Genomic DNA, 13951 nt, shown 5'->3' with positions numbered 1-13951 from the left:
AGAAGATAAATTCCTGTTTAGCAAACTTAACTTCCCCTAAAAATTCAAGCTCCAGCCTTCCAGCTGGAAAAAAGATAATATAATGAGTTGTTACAAGCTGTTAAAATTTGAGGCAGAGGAGGGGGAATAGGCTGAAGTTATTCTGTGAGTTGTTCGGTTCTTTGTGGGAGGCTGTTAAAATAAAGCAACAATATAAAAGACGAACTATATACAATTTTAATGTAAAGCTGTTTGATGTCATTATGATATTTCTTCCTTGATTGTCTAACATTTGTGTACTTTTAAAAAAGTTTTACATTTTTGGTTCTTTCTGAACATTATGAAAATTGTACTGAGAGGAGTAAATTCATTTGCATAAAATTGACTGCAAAGAGCAATTAGTCCTTCATTAATATGCAAATTTGGTCCAGTGCAAATTCATCTATATATGAGGCTTAAATATGCAAGTCAGTCTTGCTGTGCTAGAAACCCAGATGCTTTTATTTACTTTGAAATTGAGGGATTTGGTTAATGATGTTGTTGACAGGAAAACTTGAATAAATTTGATGATCACCATCTTTCATATTAGACGAGGCCCACGGAAAAAAAATTACCAAGTAAAATACCAATTTTATTTGGTAATTTCCTATTACCAATCTAGTAATAAAATGTAAGATACAAAGTAATAGAGTTAGATTTCCTAATGTAGTTATCCTGAGACTTAAACTGTTCCCCAAAGATAGAACCATTTTTCTTAAACTTTCTTTTTCCAGAGGGTAAAGACATCTACATAAGCTGTATGAATAACATACTGCCTAGAGATTTAATATTGGGAAGTTAGCTCTGTTGCTTGTTTCAATTGGAGAGAGTATATAAGCCTGGGAATTAAAAAGCAGGAGCTTTGGAAATGGCTGTCATCAGCATCTTCCATTAAATATCTGTATAGTCTTTTCCAGATTTAGTATTGAGGCCTTTTCTCTCAACCTACGGAGCCAGTCTGGAAGCTGTTTGAACCCATGGCCAATTATAATTGGACCACCTAAACTACTTAATAAACATTTAAAAATATATAAAAGAACGTTTAAAACCTCAGCAACACAACTTTCTTTCTTCTGTTGCTCAACATGGAGTGGCTCAGAGAAGTGGGATTTTCTTTCCCACAGACCTAAGATGTGTCTTGCCCCTCTCCTCCTCCACCTGCCCCTGCCCCAGTGTGCCATGGCTTTTTTGGCAAATCCAGGATTTCCCTGGTTTCGTCCATTAATGCCGCAGGAGCCATCAGCCATTGGAGTCCCGTGAGGCTGGGGCTGCCTTTGCAATTGTCAGTCTTGTTTTGTTTGCAAGGAGGCGGGTGCTACTGAGGAATACAAACTATTCCTCATAGCTTTCTCTCTGTTGTCTTCCTCTGTAGTTCTCTCAAGCCTAAATTTAGCCTTGGGATAAGCAACCTGGTCTTTTACTTCAATGATGCCCACTTGTGCCAGGATTAAATTTGGTGCTCCCTCTTCCCTGCCTCGGACACAGCACTTTTAAAATAACAGAGAAACGTACCTTGAATGGACTGGACTCTATGGCAATTTGTAAAGCTCTAGTTGTAGGTACCTGTAGACAAGTTCATAGATTATACAGTTTGATACCTATGACGTCTTGGCACAGTGGTTTGGGGTATAAATCCTCACAGTGGTGAACAGTTAGTTTCTAAATCGTTAACGTGCTGAACTAGGCAAAAAAGTTTTTAGATTGGTGTTAAGGAAAGACAAAATGTAACAAGACATTAAAACTGTTGTGCTTGCTTACCATGTAGTTTAGTCCTTCCGTTGAATCCAAAAGCAGGGAAATAGAGAAAATTGAGTATTCGTGGGCGTTTCTGTTGGGGTTGCGTATGGCCTGGTTATCGTGTAGGTAAATCTGTCCTTTCCTCCCATCAGAAATAAGGCACTGACAGCTGTCGGTATAATATGGAAGGTAGTATTTGCAGTACTTAATAGTTCAGGAGATGATAAACTGATTTAAAGGTGAAACTTTAAAACACACAACATCTTCTGATATTTAAATGATCTCTGACTGTTAGAATTCATTTAGAATACAATTTCTAGTACTGCTCAGCAGTGTCTACAGCAGTCTTGGCTTTCTGATCTAGCTCACAGAAGAAGGAAAATAGCAATTTTCAAAGTATCAGAATATACAAAGAATAGGCATCTCAGTGCAACCTGATGTTGTCTCCTACCAACTTTATAATCTTTATATTCTAAATTAATAAACACCTCAGCATTGGAGTTTATTAGTCCAAAATATATTTATTAACTTATAAATTCAACCCCCCTCCAGTTATCATCTAATTAAACTGCAGTACTACGCATGCTATCTTAGAGGATGTATTAATAACAAAATTACGTCATGAAACAGTAATTACATACTTTGTGCTTTCTTTTCCTTACATCTTTTTCAGAGTCCATGTGATCAGCTGGGTACACAGTGCTCCGTTGTTCTGAGCTCTTCCAAACTCTGTAAGTATTCAAGGATAAGCTGATTTTTCAGAGAGAAAAGTTTGTGCGTTTTTATACTTCGGCAAGTGAAGAACCAATACCGCTGGCTAGGCACAGGCAGTTGTGAAATGTGATTGGACTAGTAATTTTAGCTCATGTTTTCTCCTCATTCTTGGGGAGATTCCTCACAGGAATAAAACCCTACTTACAGGATTTTTTTAAGCTAGTCCTTACTGGAGTTGCCAAAAAGTGGAGAAGACCAGTTTATTTGCAGGAGAATATTAATTTACAGGAGTTCACTGGTGGTGTAGATTTGAAAAAAGAAGATAGTCTTATAGCCTTTCCTCAGGAGAGCGATCTACTCACAATTTTTTCAGAGGTAAGTGTGCTTACTATGTTCTAATTCATATATGGCTTATCATATTCATATATTGTTTTTCATATTTTGGTCTGTCTGTGTTTGTGCTTTGTCAAAGTTGTCTTCCCAGCCTCTTCTGATACACCAGATGGTCATATATTCACAATATCGCTTTTGCTCCATTTTTTTTTTCACTTAATACAAAACAAGGTATTCTGAGTCCCAGCTAGTGTTCCTCTGCAATGAAAGTGCTTACACAAGAGGCAAAACAGCAGTGAACCAGGACCTGTTTGCACATACCATCCATGTATTCTTTAAGTACTCCTTTTATTCCTCCAGTTCAAGTACAGCCGTTGAGTAATAATGCAGGCATGTGATTAGTGTTGACATAGGCTCCTGCTCTGCCTCACAGAACTGGATTTTTATTCTCTGTTATCCTTCCAGATGCTGTAATTGAGAAGTCAGAGTTTTTAGGATCCATATGTCAGTGGAATGTCCTGCTCTGTGCTTGCCATATTCTCTTGTCATTTGTACAGCCTTTTGCTTGTCTTCATTACAAACAGTGACTGCAGCTATGCAGTCATCTGTATTTAGAGGTAACGCAATGACAGTTTTCATCAGTTTCTCTCCTGAATCTATTAGGTCTTTCCATCAGGAAAAGTGTTTTACCTTTCCCCTAGGTTTTTGATCTGCAAGTCCTACAAGGTTTGCAACCTTATTGGAATTACATTACAAAGTTACACATTTCTGAAATATGCTAATATTCAGAACATGCCTAGTACTTTACAAACATCAATCAATCTTCCAGAAAATTATTTATTTAATATAAGACCTTTTCTGACTAAACATGCTGGAGCTTTTGATATCTAGGCAAGTAGAATCCCATTTTATACTGGTCAGATAATAGAATTTTTATTTTTCTCTAATAAGATGTTAAGTAGTGCTGATTCACTTAATACATAGGGATTTGAATCAACCTCCAGCTAGAACTCCGTCTCTGCTTCTAAACTGCCCCTGCAACTTAATGCTTTGCTTGCATTTTGCAAGCATTGTGGGACCGTGTTTTCAAGCCTTCCACATATGTACTCTTTTCTACGTCGATGTAGAATCCTGCAAGACCTATGTGAAAAGAAAGGCCCGTTGTTTTTGAAAGCAGATAGTATTTCTAGTACTTAATGCCTTCTAAAACTGTTGGGTTTGAGTATCTAAGGAATAAAAGTGACTCAAAGGCTTTAGCTTCCTGAGCATATGAAAGCTAAGGACTTTAGAGGGAACATAGACATCTTATTAAGCAGTTATTACAGTACTTTCCATTCTGAAATAGTGCTGAGTAGTCAGCCTCTTCTGAGACAAATATGAATGAATTAGGCTGCAAAGATAATAAACATAGCTATAGTTATTACTTTCCTGCATGTTATTGTAAAGTTTGACTTTCACACTGTATGGTATGTGTGACTTCGAGGAGGCTGCAGAACAAGTCACAAAGTCTCATTTCTGCATTTCCAATACATTTTAATAAGATACTATTTGCTTTAACCCATAATTTTCATACACAAGCAATCACAGTGATTTAAATCAGACTGTTTAGATGAATGAGTGTTAATTTCAAAAATAAAGAAGGCATGACTAGCTTCTCTGTTTTTGTGAATAGACAGATATTTGTAAAATACAAAACAAAGCATAATTATTGTATGAAACAATGTATATATTACAAAATTTCAAATTACTTTGTCAGCCTAATGTCAAGGACTTTACCTCTTGAGATTGAACAGTCCTGTGCTTGGTTCTCATTGTCTTTAGTAAATTGGTGTCTGATACCACTTGGCCAGATGGAACTAAGCATTCTTTCCATTGTATTAAATGCAAACATCTGTAAAGAGTCATTATATTTATGAGATATTGCTTGAACATACTTTTTTATTGCTCAGGATTTATTACTGGTTTGTCAAACCTGCTGATTTCAAAACTTTTGGCAGTCTTGTTTCTTGTGGCTATTAGTGCAAAATGGTAGTTACTGTGCCACAGAACTGTGGAAGGGATAAAGCTAGATTCCTACATATGCTATCACATGAAAGTATTTGTCATTGATGTCTAATTTGCAAAGTTTCAAATTAAACAGTTTTTTTTAATGTAGTTCCCAATGCAAATAAATTCCTTACAGAATAATCCCAGAGAAAAAGATGCATGTTGTCAAACAATTCTATGAGATAAAACGTACAGAAGGGTAATATTATACTCTGGAAATGTTTTATCTAATTTACAGTACAAAGGCATGAATTCTGAAGATGAGTTCTGGAAATTCAGGGAATAGAAGGCATTTTGTCTGTTTTTCTTGAAGTAATCTCTTTACTGTTCTCCCTTTTTCTTCTTATCCTCTGTATTTTGCAGAAATTTCTTTGAGTCTGTAAGTTCTCCACTTACGAAATATATTATGGCTGAAGGTCGAAGGAAGAAGACATTAAACCTTTGCCCACTTATGGCAATTACTCTGGAGACAACCACTGCTTGGAAAACAAGTATTATGAGCTACCTGTAAGTTCTGATTCACCTAATAGATAAGGTGCCAGAGATACTTCTGAACTTACAAATGAAATTTTTTTCGCAATATAATGATTGAGCTCCTTACCTGCTGCTCTTTTAAATGTAAAGCAAAGAGTGAAATGCTCATAAATTCTATGTATAACAGCTGACATGTTTTCTGCATTCCTCTATTTGCCTAAAAAGTCATGGATAATCAATTTAATTTGATGTGCAAAATACAATATATGGATGAATTCTGATACATGGCTCTTGCCGTGTCTCTGCTGTTATGAGAAGCAAAGACTACCAGAAAAGAAATAGTCATGAAATTCTTCCTGATAATTTTGTCATCAGTTTCTCTCCAATAATGTATTTGTAGGTGGATTCTACAGATGTTTTTTCCCCCTGAATGGCCGGTACTATGTATGAGTTATGTTTCTCACTGTCCTTCTTGCTGTATTAGTAATCAAACCTATCCTATCATTTCAGACATTCAGTCACTATATTCTAACTAAGAAAAGCTAACCTGAAACATTTACTTTTCAAACCTTTTTTATTATTTAAATGTATGCTTAAAATAATAATAGAAATTTCCTACATGTGTTACAAATAACTCCCCATGTTATTACCATTGTGATACAGAACAGGCAGGAGCCAGCAGCACAGAGAGACAGATGTGATTGTAACAGAGGTTAATGTTTTATAAGTAATAGCCTGGGCGTAGTGAGACTTATGGTCTTAATTAACTCTTTGAATGTTTTTCTGCACAACCAAAGTAAATAATTTTAAAATCTAATTTACTTGTCCTTACGCTATCAGTTTACTTTTTGTCTTGCTGCTTCTGGATGACTAAAACTAGTCAGTCTTGCTTAGATTTTAGAGAACTTCACACAGAATAGAGTATCTATTCTTCTAGCCAAAAAGGAAATTCATATGAGTAAAAGGGATGAATGATAATCCTGACCAGAGAAAATAAATCAGCCTGTGAGGTTTGATTTAGTTCTATATTTGTGTTGCTTTCTTGGAAATCCTTACATTGGCCAGAATAGCCATCGGCATTAGGTAGACTGGCAAAATTTGGTCATTGTATTTCAGATAGTTGGTGTCCTTTTGCTGGAAAGAAACAGCTGGATATTTTCTGTCATAATGTGACCAGTCCACCTCTGTTGTTGTCATTTTAATTGCTGTGGCTGTTTTTTTAAGTCCTCTACAGAAGGTCTTTGTAGTGACAAGCGAACAGTTTACGCTTCATAAGCAAACATAAAGAAAGCTGCTGCTAATTGGAGAGGGAGTAATGCAGTTATGATTCCATCAACATTTAAGTTACATTGTTAAAGGACACATTTTGGTTGTGTTTATGTTGCCATATAAAATTCTACCCAGGATGAATTTGGTGGGGAAGATTTTATAATAGAAAAGACTGATTCCAGGATTATGGGGAACGGAGGGAGGGAAGGGTGGAGGGAAGGGAAAGAAGTGAAAATTTTCTAACCCATGTGTATGATATTAAAGATCAGCATCTTATTATTCTTTTTGTGTCTTATGATAACTGTTATTTAACTGCTGACTTGTAGTGTAGCTTGTCTTATGAAAGTGGAAAGATCTTGTCGCAGCCCCAAAAAGCTCGCTTTACCCTGCCCTGAAGAACTATAGCCACAATGGTTCCTGCTGAAGAGGACTCTTGAAAGTCACCAGGAGTGTCCTTTAATTTCCTGAAGGAAGGAGGTCATTATTCAGTAATTCACTCTATTTTGTTTTTTTCCCTAGAGATTCTGCATGTCGTATCTGTATCTGTTCACCTCCCAGCTTCTGAAAGTCTGAAGGACTTTGTTTTAAAGTTTTCTGTTTTCCATAAATTACATTTCCATAGAATATTTGGCTGCAGATGAATAGTTTTACAGCTACATGCCCAAACTTGTTTCCTCTAAATGCTATTTTTTTTTTTTCCTATTTGCATCTCTTCTCAGGTGACAACATTTTTGGAGCCTCATTCTGAATAGTTTCACAGGGGCCAAAGATGCTTCCTTTCCCAGTTCACTGGCTAGTTTGTCTGTTTTTCAACGATACAATTTGTTAGTATCTGAACAAGGAAATCGCCGCTATTTACATGGAAAGAATCATAGAGATGACAGGGTTCCCCCCCAAAGCACTCACTGTGTAATTGCTGAAGACATTCCAAGCCACTCTAACGAAGTGTACTGTCTGCCAGTCATTATGCTCTTCTTGGAAGACCATCTGTTGCACTTCAAATATGTAAAGGTCTGCCATCATTTATTGCACCAAACAAATCAGTTTCTTTGTCTGACATGTTGTAACTCGTGAATGAGGACTAAAGGTAGTTTCAGTTGCAAAGTACAGAATATTCTCTTTTGTTGCACTATAAGTGGAAGGTACTCATTATTCACCTCAAATTTCAAAAGACAAACATACTGATTAATTGTCAATGCTTTTGAGTAATATCAATTTATTTGGCAGCATATTGTCAATAACAGAAAATTCTGGAATATGTTTTCTCGTAAGTCAGCCATAAGTACATTGTAAGATCTTTTCTTCTGGTAAATGAACCTTTCCTTTGTGTTCATATCCCAGATTTGATATATACTGATATTTGAATTTAAATGATCTTATTATAACTAAATTATCTTTTTCTTTAATTAGATTAGTTTTATCTGAAACTAGTAATTTAAAGAAATTTTGTGTCTTTTTGGTAATAAATAGATTTAGCAGCTAGAAATACTAGAAAGTTTCTTTATCTAAGCATGTGTCCTTTACAAGGTTGTAATACTTGGTTGGATTGTATTCATTTATATTAATTAGAATCATTTTCATGAGGAAAAGGTGCAAGATCAGGCATGAAATGATGATTTGGGGGTTGTTTGTTTGTTTGTTTTTCCTGCTGCAGATTTAAATAGCTTGCACAGTCATTCATCTCAGATTGGAGAAAATAGATGTAATATTTTCAGGGCAGAAAAGTTCTATTCAGAGATTTCCAAGCAGAGAAATGCACAAATTTTCTATCTTATTAGGGAGTGGTCCTATCTTTTTCCCTTCTCCTTACTGCCTAGCAGCTAATGTTCTGGTCAGAAGTAATAATACGTTAGATCTTGAATGTCAGTAGCCCCAGAGATCCTGACAAGACTGTTCATGTGCATTCATATGTCTTAACCAAAGCTGACACTAAAGAGAGCAGGAATTCTCATATTCCTCTTTTTATTGCCATGTATTAAACTCAAATCTTCTATTAGAGACCTCTGCTAAAAATGACAGTCACCATTTGAAAAAGGCATTCTTGCAATATCTAAACAGAGCAGCTGAACATCAGTATGGCACAGAGCAGATTCTTCCATAAAAACTCATTGCAGATCTAAATTATGTAGATAATCTAAATCATCACCACAATTATGGTCACCTTAAAAATCTGTTAAGATAAATACTAACAGGAAAAAAAAACCACAAACAATTCCTCTAATCTTATCTCCTATGGGAGTTTTGTTATTGTTATTTTTATTTTTAAAGTAAGTGGTCTTCTAATTTCTTGAAACTATATGGCTTATCCTTATAGGAATACTTGGATTCCAGTAACTTGAGCTACTTGTTTACAGAAAAACACACATTGTGTAAGTATTCTGCTGTACCTTTTACACTTGACATATTTATACACATGCTTGTAGCATTATGTATAGTGCACGTTTTGGTAACTTTGCAGCGACTTGATCGTATTGTTAAAGCTTGATAGACATTTCTTTACAGTGACGATATTTTTAATCTTTTTTAAAATGGTTTGGTAGTAGTGACTAATGCCGACTAGGTGGCTCTGGGCATCTAGCCATTTTTAGGTAGTTTAATTTGTTAAAAATTATCTTTCTTCCCACCCAAATCCCCTTGAAACCATTTGGAGAAGAGAACTGTCGAACAGTTGCCAATAATAAGTCCTGCTGAGACCTCTATACTCTCCTGATAGAACTGCCTGTGCCAACTGGAGACTGACTGGCATGAATTTGAACTCTATACTACTTGATATATTTGCTTCACATGAACCAATTACAATAATTACCACCTTTGTAGCTGAAGTTTAAGCATTCAGTCTGCACTTCATACCTCAGGTTGCTGGCAATATGTTCAATCCTATAATCTCAATTTTTGTTGAGCTAATAAAGTAGAAAATAAATACTTTGAAAAATTAAGAGAGTCTGAATGGAAATCAAAGGCTAAACAATGTCATTGTTCTTCATGTACTATTATCCTGAAGCTGAATTTCTCCCTTTTTAGTCTTTACTTCTAAAAGGTGTCATTTTCTTTTAAGTTTGTCCATAGAGAGATTCAGTAGGAGATGCTGTAGTCTATTGATTTTTCATATTCAGCAGGGGTTTATCTTTTAATACGAATGAAAAAGCAATATAAACAAGAATAGTTTAGAAATGCAAACTATATATAAAGTCCTCCTTTTTGTGCTGGTGTTTTTCAAAATATCATTATTCCTGTCAAAAGTAATACTTTTGCCTAAAGGGGAAAATTATCTATCCCTTACTATTCCTGGCTAGGTATTTGGATGACTGTGACTATGTAAAAGTGTGAGGATGTAATACCAGGACAAGTGACTACAGTGTTAACTGCCCTGTTCCTTCTAATTCCATTGGTTTAAATCTGATGCAGTGCTGATCATCTCACCCCCGCCCCCACTATTATCTTCTTTCCAAAGACTAGTTAATTTTTAAATTGGATCAGTAGCATTTTCTTAACTGGTAAAGTTTATATTACACAAAGATGAACCTAAGAATGAGCACAAGCTTATCTGACTATTCCTTTTCTAATATGAATGCACTGCATAGTGTATATACTAACATTTATGTTAAAATTTCTTCATGCAGTTTCCCTCTGGGGAGAGGAAGAGAGAAGGAAAAGGCTGCATGTGACAGATGCTAATTATGCAGCTTAACGCACTTCTGGAAGTTGCATTGATGAGAACTATATAAGAACGTATGTAGAAAATAGTGTATTTTCAATGCCATTTTTTTCACAATAGTTTTTTTTTAATCTGTCTCCTCCCTCTTTTTTAAGGAGACTTTATTTCCCAAATAGCACCTGCAGTAACCAAAGGCAAGCTATGTCACAAGATCCAAAATTTTCATAACACTGTATGACTTATTATCCAGTGTATCTTAATGTTATTTAGTACTGTTTAGGTAATGAGGAAAGTTGGTGACTGGAAGGTTCTGTACTTCAGGTACAACACAGGAAAGGAGTGACTTAAAAAAATGTCTAGTTGATGTATTAGTTTTGTTTCCTCTTTCATCAATATTTTCTTGATTCTTTCTCCTGTAATTATGTTTTGGAAAAATGATGTTCTGCTCTTGACTGTCCTTTGGTCCTATGTAAGTACTTACTACTATTAATTTGTAAGCATTAATGAACTGGGTCTCAAAATGCATTTTACAAATAAGTAAACTGAGACACAGAAACTGGGTTCCTCAAAACTGTGCAGTGAATCAGTGCCAAAACCAATGTTAGATGATAGATTAATGCTCTGATCCAAACATTGAGCTGTACTGTTTCAGGCAAAAGAAATAGATTCTCAGCTAGTGAAAATTTTGTGTCATCCTGAAATCAATGGAGAAATGCAAGTTTACATTTGTTACGAGTCTAGTCCACAATGAGTCATCTTACTGGATTTCCATTCCCACTACCAAATGCCAGTTTTACCAAAGGGTGCTTCCTCTGTCAGAGGGAAAAGCATGCCAGTTCTTGTGTATTAATGCCAAATGCTGCTTTCTTTTATTTCCCAAGTGTTGGATTTCTCCTTGGGGAGGTGTGACTTAGCATTGCCCGCAGCTCTCCCTGTGTGCAGAGAGACAATCGCTCTAATGACCAAAGTGGAGCATGGAAACTTTGGAGGCTTTTTGTGTGCACCTCCGTGCCCACAGCAGCACGGAGAAGTAGGTTCGGAGGCTGCCACAGAGCAAATCCTCCTTGCATGGTCCTCATCTCCAGTCACCATGGAGAAAACCATCTGTTCTACTTGGAAAGGGGCTGGGGTTGCACACTGCCCTCCCCCCACATCCCTGCTCCGTCCCCAGCTGCTGTATTTAGATGAGCAGTGAGGGAATGAATCTCCTGCGTTAAAAATACTCCGGTTCTATTTAGATAAAGAGAAAAATCTTGCTTGCCTACACTGTTATACAAAAATAGTCTTGGTGTGAGTAAATCTTCAAAGTTTGTCTTAATGAAAGTATCTATCCTCCTTTATTGTTTTTACTTATCATATAGATTTATTTATAGAGCATCCTTCTTTCCTCCCACTCTATCAAGACATTTGCAGAAGGTTGCCACTCATCTTGTTCATGAGTCCTGAAATAATTTGCAGGGCCTTTGAAACATCATCATGTTGCATAGTTGTGAGGCACTGTGCTGCTCTTGCATGAACATATCATATTTTAATGTGAATGTCATGTTAGCTGAGACAAGTGTCTTACTTTAGACACTTTAGTGTTTTTTTTTTTTACTTTACAGTGGTTTATTTCCACTTAATTTTGTAAACAAAAAAATCTACATGTAATAATGTTAAATTTTACATTCTACATACAAGATATTGCATTTAGTGCAATAGAAAATTAATATGTAACATGACAGCATTAACAGGATGAGTATACTTTCAAAACATTTCTTAAAAATAGCTTTCACTTTGTCACTGTAGCATCTTAATTCTGAACAATCTCAAAGTCCTTTTGCAAATCTGTACATGTAGTAACAGAGGAACCACCTACTTCTTCCTCACGAGCTATGCCATATGTATCTGTACATGAAAACTTGAATTTTGGGGGTATGGTTTTGTGCCTCCAGCAGATAGGATGTCTGCGGGACTCCTGAAAACATAGGGTCCTGTTCTAATGCTTGCGTAGCTCTTTAAAAAGGCCTGGAGCTCCCCAGCGCGCAGTGCCAACGTGGTATTGAGCGCCGGACTCTGCCAAGAGCTGAAATTTGTAGAAAGCGAGCCAAGATAAGAGTTTCCCTGCTCATAGGTAGGTGAAGCAGCCTGCGCTCGGACTTTGGCCTGGCGCAGGTCAGCTGCGGGCGGGTGCTTGAGAAACACCTCGGTGAAGCGCCGGGGGGTCCCCGGCGCGGGGGTGGGCCGCGAGCGGCGCAGGGCCGCGCCCGCTGCGGGCCTAGTGGCAAGGCGGGCCTCGAACCCGCGGCACCGCAGCTACCGCTGCGCCCGGATCCGCGGCTCAGCCCGCTGCGCCACCCCCCGGCGCGGCCGCTAGATGGCGGCCTCTCAACGAGCAACGCGCCGCGCTCTCTAGCGCCGCCGCCGCGGCTGGCGGCCGGGCGGCGCCGCTGCACCCGCCTTCCCCCGGCAGCGACGGCGGCCATCGCTGGGCAGGCCCACGTGACGGCGTGACGGCCAATGAGCGCGCGGCAGGGGGGCCCCGACTCTCGTCCCTGTGGCCGCCATTAAAGAAAAAGGGGCTCGGAATTAAACGGGAGAAGAACCCCCCTCCCCCTCCCCGCGGCGGCCGCGACGCGACATGGGGGAGACGCGCTGAGGGGCAGCCGGCTGACCAGGATGCCGCGGCCGGGCAGCCGCCGACAGAGGCACCGCTGAGAGAGACCGAGGAGGAGGAGGAGACCCACCAGCGGGGGCTTCGGGGCGCCGACTCCGCCAGCAGCGGCCGCCGCGTCCCCCCTGTCTCGGCGCCCGGCGGCGGCGGGGCCGGGATCCGCGGGGCTCCGACCCCTTCCCCCGCGGCCCTTCCGGCCGAGGAGAGCCCGGAGCTCGGCCGCCGCCTCCCCGCCCTCCCGAGGAGACCTCGGGGAGGGGGCCCTCCGCCCACTGCCCCCGCGGGGACGCCGCAGCGGGGCAGCGCCGAGCCTTCCCGCGGCCCTCGCGGACACCCCTCACCTGGGGCAGCGGGGGGCCGGGACGCGCTCCCCTCCCCCCGCCGAAGAGACGCTCCGGCTGAAGACTGATATTTTACATTTTTCTCCTTTTTTTTCTGCTCGTTTTTTTTTTAACTAATCTTTTTTTAAGGGTCCAGCCTCGCAGCTGGGCTGCTCCCTTCCCCCCCCCCCAGCTCGAGGGGGTCTTGCGGGGCTTGGCGCGGCGGCGCCCCCCCCCCCCCCCGCCTCCTCCTGCTCTCGGCGGTAACTTGGCGGGGTCCGGGCTCCCCTGAAGAGACCCGCCCAGCCGTGCGGACTTCGCGGGGCTCCCGCGGCCCCGGAGGACAGCTTGGGGGGGGGACGAGCCTCCCCGAAGACGCTCCGGGATTTGCCCCTTCCTCCTTCTCCTCCCCCGAAAAGACTGGGGCTCGGCCTCCGCGAGACGCCTCCATCCTTCCCCGAAGAGACTTCGAGGGTCACCCACAATTTCCTCCCCCCTCCTTCCCCTCCCTCCTTTCCCCACGGAAGGATTTTTTTTTTTTTTAACCCAGCGGAGGATATTTTGGTCTCACCCTCTCAGCGAAGAGTATTTCTTTTTGGGGAGGGGGGGGTTTCCGCAGGGGAATTTAATCCCTTGCTGGGCTGCTGAGGAGACTTTTTGCGGCCTTTTCTCTCTCAAGGAATACCTTCCCCCCTCCCCTGCCCCCGCAGATGGTTTTCGGGGTACACCCCA

General features: G+C 40.1%; 1 long non-coding RNA gene across 3 annotated transcripts in view; it reads left to right on the top strand.

The window, feature by feature from the left end:
• The window catches only part of LOC112991974 (uncharacterized), a 30989-nt gene extending 19403 nt beyond the window's left edge, over positions 1-11586 (top strand). For all 3 annotated transcript variants that reach the window (XR_003261394.2, XR_003261393.2, XR_010392260.1), the window contains 5 exons: positions 2429-2486; positions 5212-5355; positions 7311-7602; positions 8906-8960; positions 10212-11586. This is a non-coding gene — a long non-coding RNA (uncharacterized LOC112991974). The remainder of the gene's footprint in view (positions 1-2428; positions 2487-5211; positions 5356-7310; positions 7603-8905; positions 8961-10211) is intronic.
• Positions 11587-13951: the final 2365 nt, after the last annotated feature.

The sequence above is a fragment of the Dromaius novaehollandiae genome, chromosome 19, assembly GCF_036370855.1.
Source record: "Dromaius novaehollandiae isolate bDroNov1 chromosome 19, bDroNov1.hap1, whole genome shotgun sequence".
In the NCBI taxonomy this organism is placed as follows: Eukaryota; Metazoa; Chordata; class Aves; order Casuariiformes; family Dromaiidae; genus Dromaius; species Dromaius novaehollandiae.
This window is presented reverse-complemented; position numbering and strand designations above follow the sequence as displayed.